General features: G+C 43.1%; 2 long non-coding RNA genes across 3 annotated transcripts; both read right to left on the minus strand.

Annotated features, from left to right (window-relative positions):
• Positions 1 to 1,202: 1,202 nt before the first annotated feature.
• LOC146433069 (uncharacterized) lies at positions 1,203 to 6,938 on the minus strand. Of its 2 annotated transcripts, none has more exons than XR_014853914.1 (3): positions 6,718 to 6,938; positions 2,550 to 2,675; positions 1,203 to 2,327 (listed from the first exon to the last, which is right to left on the minus strand). It is a non-coding gene; the product is annotated as an uncharacterized LOC146433069 (long non-coding RNA). The 2 variants fall into 2 exon arrangements; XR_014853913.1 differs by having other exon boundaries at positions 2,550 to 2,826.
• A 1,195-nt stretch (positions 6,939 to 8,133) lies between these two features.
• On the minus strand, positions 8,134 to 9,909 carry LOC146433070 (uncharacterized). Its single transcript, XR_014853915.1, has 3 exons — positions 9,792 to 9,909; positions 9,090 to 9,161; positions 8,134 to 8,234 (listed from the first exon to the last, which is right to left on the minus strand). It is a non-coding gene; the product is annotated as an uncharacterized LOC146433070 (long non-coding RNA).
• Between the last annotated feature and the right edge of the window lie 442 nt (positions 9,910 to 10,351).

Raw genomic sequence — 10,351 nt, forward strand, 5'->3', positions numbered from 1 at the left:
GCTGCCAGGCAAATTCCAAAGCCTCCTGGAGGATGCAAAGACACTAATGAATGCACCACTCAACTGCTTTAATGCATCCAATTAAGCAGCTGTACAGACCCTGTCAAGTGGTTTCCAAACGGACTGGGGGAAGTCTCTCATCTTATTAAACACCATACCTGGGCAGGAATCACCTGGTGCAATCCCCAAACATCATTTTCCTCTCATACTGGCAGGTATTTCCCAAATTAAAATCCTTTTTTCTGTGGTCAAACGCATTCAGAAGTCAGATTGAGATTCCAGACTCATGACCTGCAAAGCCTGATCCCAGAATTTCCCAGATGAAGGAAGTTCTGATGTTTCCATCACATTCAGGGGGTTCTGGAACATGCCTTTACAAAGTAAGGAATTGCTCAGATAGGATTAAAACTCTTACCACTCACTTGAAGCCTCAAATCAGCTGCTAAGCAATAAATCTTGGAGTTCTCCATTACCTTCATCTCATTTTAGCACAGATGGTAAAAGCTAGTGACCTTTATATTTTTTTGTCTTTCCGTGCTGAGAGCTGGAGTAATGAGAATATAATGAAGGTCTCTTTATTTTCCAGCAGCCTGGGAGGACACAGATTTTCCCAGCACTGCTCTGCTGTCTTTTCCAAAAAGTATTTCTCAGGGAGAGGAACAAAGTCAGACTCATTCATGCCATCAGTCTCCTCGAGGGCTGCAGTGCTCAGCGACCTAAAGACACCTTTCAAATCCAGGTTGACTGGAAAACCAAATGGAACTGTGCTTCTGTAACTTTTCTCATCCAATCTTTATACTATTGCTCTACCAGGCAGATGATGTAGTTACAGCCAAAAATTGTTCAGAACATCTAAATAGAGTCAAGACATGTTTTGTTTTGGGTTTTTTTTCCTTCTTACTACCTTTTAGGGGAAATAAAATGTTCAATTTCTTTCCTAAAGCAGCTTCCACTTCAGCTGAAAAGCCAAAACTGCCTGCTCTGGTGGATTCTTCCCAACTGAGATGAACACAGGTAGTGCAGTCATTGCTAGGGAACAGGGCCAGCCTCTTGAAGATAATTAATAGTGTTAATTACTGCTTTGTTTTGTGCAAACACGTCTGTCCTGAGAATGGACACCTTCCACTATCCCAGGCTGCTCCAGATCCCAACCAGCCTGGCTTTGGACACTTCCAGGGATGGAAAATCCACAATTTCTCTTGGCAAAAATCTTCTTTCCTCACCAGAGACAGTCTCTGCTTCCCCAGGAGGATGAAGGATGGGACATAGAGCTGTGTTTGCAAATTTCTGCAGCTTTTTTCCAGCAGAAACAAGCAACAAATCCATTGGAGCAATTTCAGGTCAGATCAAGAGCCTTTTAAGAGAAAGTTTCCAAGTTTCCAAGCCTTTCCAAGAGCAAGTTTCTTCACTTTTTTGGAGAGTTTCAGATCAGGTGAGGAGATATTTGCAAATCATATGTGACACGACTTACTCATACAAATACAGGGTGTTTAGCAAGTCAGCCAGAAATCCAACTTACATAATAAGGCTTCTAATCATCTTTTTTAATGAAACTTTAATTACGGAAAAATTAGTAACTGGTCTAGAGGTTCCTGCATTACCGTAAATGCCTCCAAAAACAGCACAGACTCTAAAGAAATACCTCATGTTGCTGCAGAGCTGGAAAGTAGGACATGTCAATGGGATCCCAAAGCAATTTTTACTAAAAGCACTATTTCTGAGGACTGTGGCTCCAACAAAAGACAGCATCCCTCACAAGGCCACTTGCTAGTAAAATATTTACAAGAACACCCAAAAGCTGGTTTCTCCTCCATGTGCTTGTAAAAATGGACCAGAAGTGGAACAAGTTCATCTCTTTTTCTTTTAGGCACTTTTAAAACTTGAAGAAGAAGCTCTCTGTTGGGCAGGGAGGTGGGAAAAGGGGTTCACCCATCTCCTCCTGGCTGGCAGGGCTGGGAAGAGGCAAAAAATGAAAATTCCTTGCAAAATGCACCTATTTAGCCTTTTTCTGCTTTCATATCAAATAATAAAACCCAATTCAGGTGTGATTGCTGACAGCTTCCCAGAGTGAAATCAAGGGAGAATGCTCTGAAATTGGATTCTAGATTAAAAGAATATGAAAAACGCTTTTCACTCCGTGTTCTTTTTACTGCTGCTCAGTCTTTAACAAATACTTTATATCAGAAAGAATTAACCCCACGTATAACAAAATCACCTTCAAATTTTATTCTTTTTGATGATTCAGCTGACAGAGCTGGGAAATTCCATTTCCTCTTTGCTCATCACATGGTGGTTCAGTTCCTGACTGGGGAATGGGAAAAGCAAACCTGAGAAAGGCAAGAATTTACTTAGAATATAATTTCTGTCAGGTTAACAACAAATGGTTCAAATTGGAAGCAATTTAAGTGTTTTAGCATAAAAATCTTGTCTTCCATCATCCTCAAAATAATTTGGTCTGACACATCCTATTTTTTTTTTTTTGGCTTTTTATCTAATTTTGGTATGTCAAAGCATACCCCTGCATAACCCCCTTCATATAAGTTACTTACAAATAAAATATGTTTTTCTCCAAAATGAGGAGATTGGTCTTCAGAAGAAAAAAAAAAATAAGTTGCTTTTCTTGTCTTCATCCTCATCAGCCTTTGTTCTTGTACTTGTTTTCTGCAACATCCTTCCTGTGAAAGACAAGCAGGATTTTCAGTTTGCTGATTTTCTACCAAAAAACACGGAGCAAATGTTTGCTTGAAGCTTGAATAATTTCTTGTAGTCTTCAAATAAAATCAGCAGACTCTCCTCCAGATAAATACATCAGTTGTCATCCTTTTCCTGGAAGAAAAAAAGAGAGGAATAAAGCACATCTCTCCCCTGAGACATCTGTAGAGCCACACTGTTTATTTCTACCAGAGAGGTTCTTAAAAGTGTTGTTTTTAGAAGTCAGGATAACTCCCAGACCACAGCTGCTTTTTATTTATATTTCATCTTTCAACCCAAGTACTGCTAAAGAGAGAAAAGTTGTTCCTAAGATATCCCAGCCTTGCACAGAATGGGCTGGGAGCTTCTAACTGGGATTCAGCACTGAAAAAAGAACATTTTGTGAGTAGAAAATACCCAGGAGCAGTTTGGAAGCTTCCCAGGCCCATCAGTTTGATTAAACCAAACCTGGAGGATTGAGAAGGAAAAGTCTCCTCTCCTCATCTGATTCGGGTGGGAATGGGAATAATTTTGGGTGGGAGAGAAAAACTCCAGGGAGATTTTGTGGAGCCCTGGCTGTGGTCTTGTTGGAGTCAGAGGAATCCCTGGACTTCTCTCAACGCCTGAAGTTTGAAGCTTTGCTCCATTTTTCCCTTTGCTGAAACCAAGTCAAAGAAAATAATACCAAAACTGGAAGCCACAAGTAAAATCTGATTGCTTTGCCCTTGTCCCGTTAGGGAAGAAAAAGAAAGTGATTTCCTTGCACTCTACCTGTATTTTCCATCCTTTCCATCAGGAGATCCTGACTCCTGAGCAGTGCCCATCATGGACACAACTCCTGAGCATCCCACACTGCCCTCAGCTCCTCCTGGGACTCCAAAGCTTCCATGTGGAGCACAGTTTGCTCCACATTCCTCCTCAGACATGACCTGAGCTGAGCAATTCTGCACTGAATCAGCCTCTGCTGTGCACAACCTCATTGTTGAGTCACTTCTTAAACATTGCCTGGGACAAACCTGAAAATCAATTCCCTGCACAAGAAATACATCCTGCAGCTGGTTACTGGAAGGATTCATTTCCCTGCACAGTGCAAAATGAAAGAGTAACAGCAGAAAAAAAAAAAATCTTCTTTCAGAACTGTACCTTTATTTTCTATTCATGAATACAGTAAAATCTCACTGTGCAAACAGTTTTCTTTATAGGGCTGAAAGTACCTGGTGGAACTGAATATGGATGGAGAGAGGGGAAAACTAGAAATCAACAACTCCATAGACAGATTTCTTTGAACACAGTAAATAAATCTGCATGTTTCCAAATTGCTTTACAGACATCTGATGCAGGCTCAAAGAATGGCCAGGAAAAAACAACAGAGGATGTATTTCACTTTCTCCAGACAGAAATCTGCTGAAGATCTCACCCAAACCCAAACTGCTGTCACATGTATCCTGTGCAACCTCAGTGACTTTGGGACAATTCCATGGGCTGGAGGCTGCACACATTAGGATTCTGTGTTTGTTGCCAGGCTGGGTTTAGACTATTTAAATTCCCTGTCAGGATCAGTTATGGTCAAATCATTTCCCATAAAAAGAGAAATGGATCCTTAACGAGACTTAATGCTTTGTTGTTTGAAAAACTATTCCAACATACTATTAAAAACTCCAAGGTCTCTAATTGAACTGGGGTTTTTTTTTAGGTAGAAACAATTAAAGTTTGCTGCATAATTAATAAATCAGGTCCATTAATAACAACCTAAATGATCCCTGGATTTCATTTTATTCATTATAGACAAATTGAGCCAACTCATTGTGCAACAAATACTTTAAAACACCTGTCAGTGAAATATTCCTTCTACCATCTAGAAAAAAAAAACCCTCTTACCAGCTCCCTGAAATTGGTGTTACTCATTAAAATCATCTTCAGGCATTGTGTGCCTTTCCACAAGTCCTCTAAGCACTGCTTTAGTCCCTGCTTATCTCCCAGAGATATTCCCAGCTTTTATCAAGGAGCTTGTGTTTGTAAATAGGCAGCACAAAAAGCCACAGCTCATTTCCCCACTTTTGTGCTGCATCCCCATCTCTTTTGAAGAGAATCTGCACATTCACAGCATTTCATTCTCACGAGCTCAGCCTCATCCTTCACACTGATGGAGACAATGGCAGGCCGGAGATTAATCAGGGAGTTTCAGCAGCGCCAGTCAGTGAGCAGTGAGCAAAGTGCACTAACAAGGTGGCAGATGGTGGCCAGGGGACATCCAGGGCTCCTCCGGGCTCTGCCTCATGGGCACCTCCCAGCCATGAGATCCAGTTGTCTCCACACCAGCAGGGAAGTGTGGTCCCAGTCCAGAGCAGCTCCTCAAACTGGGAACTCCTGGTGGAGCCCCAGAGGGGAGAATTCCAGGAGGGTTTGGAAATCACTCCCAGGCAGAGTGGAATGCTTGGGGTTGCATGGCCAGGAGTTGGATTTGATGGTGCCTGCAGGTCCATTCCAGCTCAGGATATTCTGAATCACTGAATGGTTTGGGTTGGAAGGGAACTTAAATTCCATCCAGTGCCACCCCTGCCATGGCAGGGACACCTTCCACTGTCCCAGGTTGCTCCAAACCCTGTCCAGCCTGGCCTTGGACATTCCAGGGATCCAGGGGCAGCCACAGCTTCTCTGGGAATTCCATCCCAGCTCCTCCCCACCCTCCCAGGGAACAATTCCTTCCCAATGTCCAATCTAAACATACTGTCAGTTTGAAGCCATTCCTTTTGTCCTGTCACTCCAGGTCCTTGTAAATTGTCCTTTTCCATCTTCCCTTCAGGCCCTGCAAGGCCACACTGAGGTCACCCCAAAGCTTCTCCTCTCCAGGCTGAACAATCCCAGCTCTGCCAGCCTTCCCTCCCAGCAGAGCTGCTCATCCCTCTGCTCATCCTGCTGCCTCCTCTGCACTCTCTCCAGCAGCTCCAGCTCCTTCCCAAGCTGGGATCCCAGAGCTGGAGCAGCTCTGCAGGTGGAGTCTCACCTGAGTGGGGCAGAATTCCCCCTCACCTGCTGCCCACACTGGTTTTGATATTCTAGGATTCTCTGGATTTCTATCATCCAAAAGTTGTGTTCATGACTTGTGGAGAGGCTCTGTGGGCCTGCAGGACCTGCAGCACTGGCACTTCCTCAGCAGCAGGGTGAAGAATAAACCCCTAAAAGCTCCATAAGCTTATTGTTCCTTTGACATATCAGTGACATTCACAGCACCATAAACCTTCCTCATCTGAAATATTTAGCTCCTTAGCAGCAGTCAAACAGACATGCATCCTGCCTGGCATATCCACACTGTAGATCACTAATTTATTTCTTACAGCTCTCCTGGGTGCTGTATGTGCTGAGACAACTGCATTCCCAGAAATGGGCATAAATATCTGTATTTATTTTCTCATCATACTGGCTGGGGAGTTGGGGAGAGAGAGGCAGAATGAGAATCACACCGAGAAAATGGCTCTGCAAACAGTCTGGGTGCACTTCCTCCAGCGGAGTGCTCGACATTATTCCTCATCTGCTGTGCCACAGCTTAGAGTGGGCCGTAATTATGGATTTCCAACTGGCATTATGGTTATTATAGATTAGATGTTCGTCTGGAAAGACTGTCAAACCAATGAAATTTGCAGGTTTTGAGTAGCCTCCAGGGCAGGGCTCTGCAAGTCTCGCTTTCCTGAGCCGTTAGTTTTATTTATATTCCAGAACTAAACAAGGCAGGAATTAGGGGAATGCTCCTCGCTGGAGGTAATGGCATGGAAATGCTGATGTAGGTCTGTGACAGCAGACAGGAGCAATAGCCTTGAGGAAATATTGAAAGTGTGGAGCTGAGCAGAGCAAGCAGCACCTCAAGGCTGCTTTTTGTCACTCTGGCAGGACAAAGTCGTAAATAATCCCCCCACGCTCTGCACTCAATTATCAGTAATTTAGTGGTGCCCAGGATATGATATGCACAGCAAAACACAGCTTGGCACCTCCAGTTCTCAGCAAAATCTCTGCCAAGGGTTGCTTTCTCACCTGGTTTGGGTTGCAGAGGCTTTGGGGGATTCAGGCACAGCTTAAGGTTGGCATTTTCCAGGCTGCTCTTCCAAACTGCTTTTCCACCACAGCTCCTAGGACTGAACAACGTGGAGTTTAAATGAATCAGCCAATCTTGAGCCAAAACTACAGAAAAAATAAATAAATTCTTATCATATGCATGTGGTTTGTGAAAATTCACCTTTTTAAGGCAAACAGAACTTGCAGTCCTGCATGGATCTAATGCTGGTCACGGAAAAAAAAAATGGAGGGGAGAGAAATGTGATTTTTATAAAGATAAGATTATTAAAATGTGCTGAAAATATTCTACACAAAAAAATTTATGGCTGCACAATGATAGGCACCAAGTGTCCCTTTCATTCCCTCTGCTGTAAATCACCCACATCCCACACACCTCTGGGGAAAAGATGCTTCTATTGGGAAAAAAAATGTGTCCACAGTGCACAGATTCAATATAAATGTACATTTGTCCTTGATATTCAAAATTATCCAGTGTCAGGATGGGGAGTGGAGGGATTGGGAGTGGAGGGATTGGGAGTTGCCCTAAGGAGGAAGTTTTGGGATGCTGATGGATGAAAACCTGGGAATGTTCACCTGGAGAAGCTCCAGGGAGAGCTCAGAGCCCTGCCAGTGCCCAAAGGGGCTCCAGGGGAGCTGGAGAGGGAATTTTTATCAGGACTTGTGACAACAGCACAGGGGGCAATGGTTTGAAGCTAAGGGAGAGCAGATTCAGGCTAAATATAAAGAAGAAATTGATCCCTGTGAGGGTTGGGAGGCCCTGGGATGGAATTCCCAGAGAAGCTGTGGCTGTTCCTGGATCCCTGGAAGTGTCCAAGCTCCAGATGAACATTGGGGCTTGAAGCAGCCTGGGACAGTGCAAGATGTCCCTGCCCATGCAGAGGTTGGAATGGGATGAGCTTTAAATTCCCTCCCAACCCAAACCAGTCTGGAATTCTGTGATTCCCAGTGATCCCTGGGGCAATGCACACCCTGCTGGCTGTCCCTGCAGTCTGTGGCAGCAAATGCAGCCCCCAGGGCACAACACCAACCCCAAAATCCCTTCCCCTTGCCCAGCCTGAGCAGACAATTGCTGCCCATTGCTCAGCTGGAAGGCTGTAATTTCCCTCATCAAAGATGCACAAATAAACCAGTGACAAACCAATTAATCCAGTCACACCTTCCTACTGCACGGCAGTGTTGGATCTCTGCTGTCTCAAACACAATAATTATTTCAATAGGTCGAGCTGAGCTTTGGCCAGAGCTGCCACCAGAGTGCTGTCTGCTGACAAATCAAAGCTAAACAGGAACCCCAGCATGCTCTTATCATGGCTACAGGGACTCAAACAGATACAAAAATCATGGAAATATCTCACACCACCCATTACCTCAGAGAGACTCAGACCCACATCACCTGGGCAGAGATCTTCCCACCTGAAGAGGTGTGGATGCTTTACAAAGATCCATGCCCAGGAGGCTGTCAGCACTCACACAGAATCCTGTGAAAGCCAAGGAATCTCCAGCGAAGCATTTCAGTGATAAAATTCTTTCCACTCCTGTTTATCTATTGATTGGAAAGAGACAAACTGAACCAGACAGCAAAATTTATATCTCCCCGAGGAGTCACAATAGCAGGATTATACAGGATACAGGTGGACGTGGCACAGTTGCAATCAGGGAGAACAGATGGCTGCCTTTTCACCAATGGGAATTTAATGAGACCTTGCCTGATCGAAACAGGAAGCAGAAAAAATCAGTAACAAAACTCTTATCTTTAATTTCGCCATTTGCTTTTAGGGAGGAAAAAAAAAGGGTGAGTCAGTCAAGTGATCCCAGCTGAAAAGTGATAGTGCTCAACAGGCTGGTAGGAAGAAAAAGACACTGATCTTCACCAAAATAGGGCCTTTAGTCCTGTTTTGTGTGCAGAATACCAACAGAATTTAGTCTGTCTACAATGATATTTTGCAGAGTGCAACAGTGTTTCAGGGTCTGTAGATTATCACTGTCTTTCTACTCAAAATGACAAATAAAGCTTCACTTTAAGAGCCAAAAAAATAAAGAAATAAGGAAATCAAGACAAGCATTCAGATGATACAGTTTGAATGAGGTGAAGTTCAAACCCAGCTCTCTGTAGAAAATACTGTAATAATGAATATTATTCTTGGTTTATTGCGAACATCACAGATCCAGAGGTTCAGAGGGAGTTTTGGCTACTCAGGAGCCATAATTCCTGTGCAGGCACATGTGAACAGCAGCAGTTTATCCTCATCCCTGGGAGCAGCTGGGAGTTATTCCATAAAACCAGGAAATACTCTAAATACACAATACAGACCACAGAGAGGAGTAGCACACACCTTTGGCACTAAAGGCATTTCTCTCCAATACCTGATGTTCAGCCTGGGTATTTTCCTTGCTAGATTCCAATCCTAAAAGGCAAAGATATTTGTTTTGAATGTCTGAAAAGAGATAAAGACAAAAAGCAATTTATTCCTTTTTATTCCTCATCTTACAGTGAACAACTGCAGTGCAAGTCATCCCCTTAGCCAGAGTAACATCTGTATTCTCTGAAATCCTGAGTTCACAAATATAATGTTAGGAAATTATGCCTCAATATTTTTCATAATGATGGCATAAAAACCTAGCAGCGAAGTGCACTTTATAATTTCAGTGCTTTGGTGATCCTGAGCAATTTTCAAGTGCCCTTTCTTCTCTGCTGCAAAGCAGAGAGAACAAAGCCTTGGGAAGTCAGTGTTGAGTCAATCCCACCTGAATGTGGACAGATCCATGGCTGGAAACAGGATTTATTGAGGACAACTGGTGCCTTAATTTGGAAGGGATCTGGAAAGGCATTTCTTCAATGTGCTGCAGCTTTTAAAGAGATTTTCAGTGATGTGCAGCCAGACCAGAACCCTCCTGCACAACCAGCCAAGGGAGCTTAGAGGAAATTAGGCTTTGATAAATTTTTATATCTTAAAAAAACCCCAAAAACTAAGCAAATAAAGCAAACAATACATTTCAATCTGTCTTTGCCTGCTTTTTCTTACAACGTGTGGTACCTGCAGCAGCAGCATGTCACAGTTCTCATCTTCTTTGGTGGCAGGATCTGGGAGGTGTCAGTGGATCTGCTCTCTCCAGCACCAACTTTATGGTGACAGTGAAATCAAACTGCTAATTGAGAATCCAACAAAAGAAAAAAGAAAAAAAGAAATTAAAATAGGCAGAGCAGAAAAATGCTCTGTTATACTCAGTCAATAAAGCAGTGAAAAAATAAAGCAAAAAACGATATAAGCAGAGAAAATCAGGTGGCAGAAATCAGTAGCTGCTATGGCTACATCACACACCTCTCACTATGTATATATGATTTTTCACATGTACAACAGTTTTCCCTGCACTAGTCCAACATCATGCTAAAAGCCAATAAAAACAAAGCCTGTACCTTGCCCTGCTCCAATATTTGTTGTTCCTAGGCTGTTTTTTGTTAATTTACAGTCTGGATTTTGCAGATTAAGGCAGCTTTTGAAAAGATGCAGTTTGGGGAAACATTGGTAGCACATCTCATTGAAATGCAACATAATTCATGCAGTGATAATTTATATTGACAGGAGTTTGAGACAGG

The sequence above is a fragment of the Lichenostomus cassidix genome, chromosome 9, assembly GCF_008360975.1.
Source record: "Lichenostomus cassidix isolate B80296 chromosome 9, HeHo_3.0, whole genome shotgun sequence".
In the NCBI taxonomy this organism is placed as follows: Eukaryota; Metazoa; Chordata; class Aves; order Passeriformes; family Meliphagidae; genus Lichenostomus; species Lichenostomus cassidix.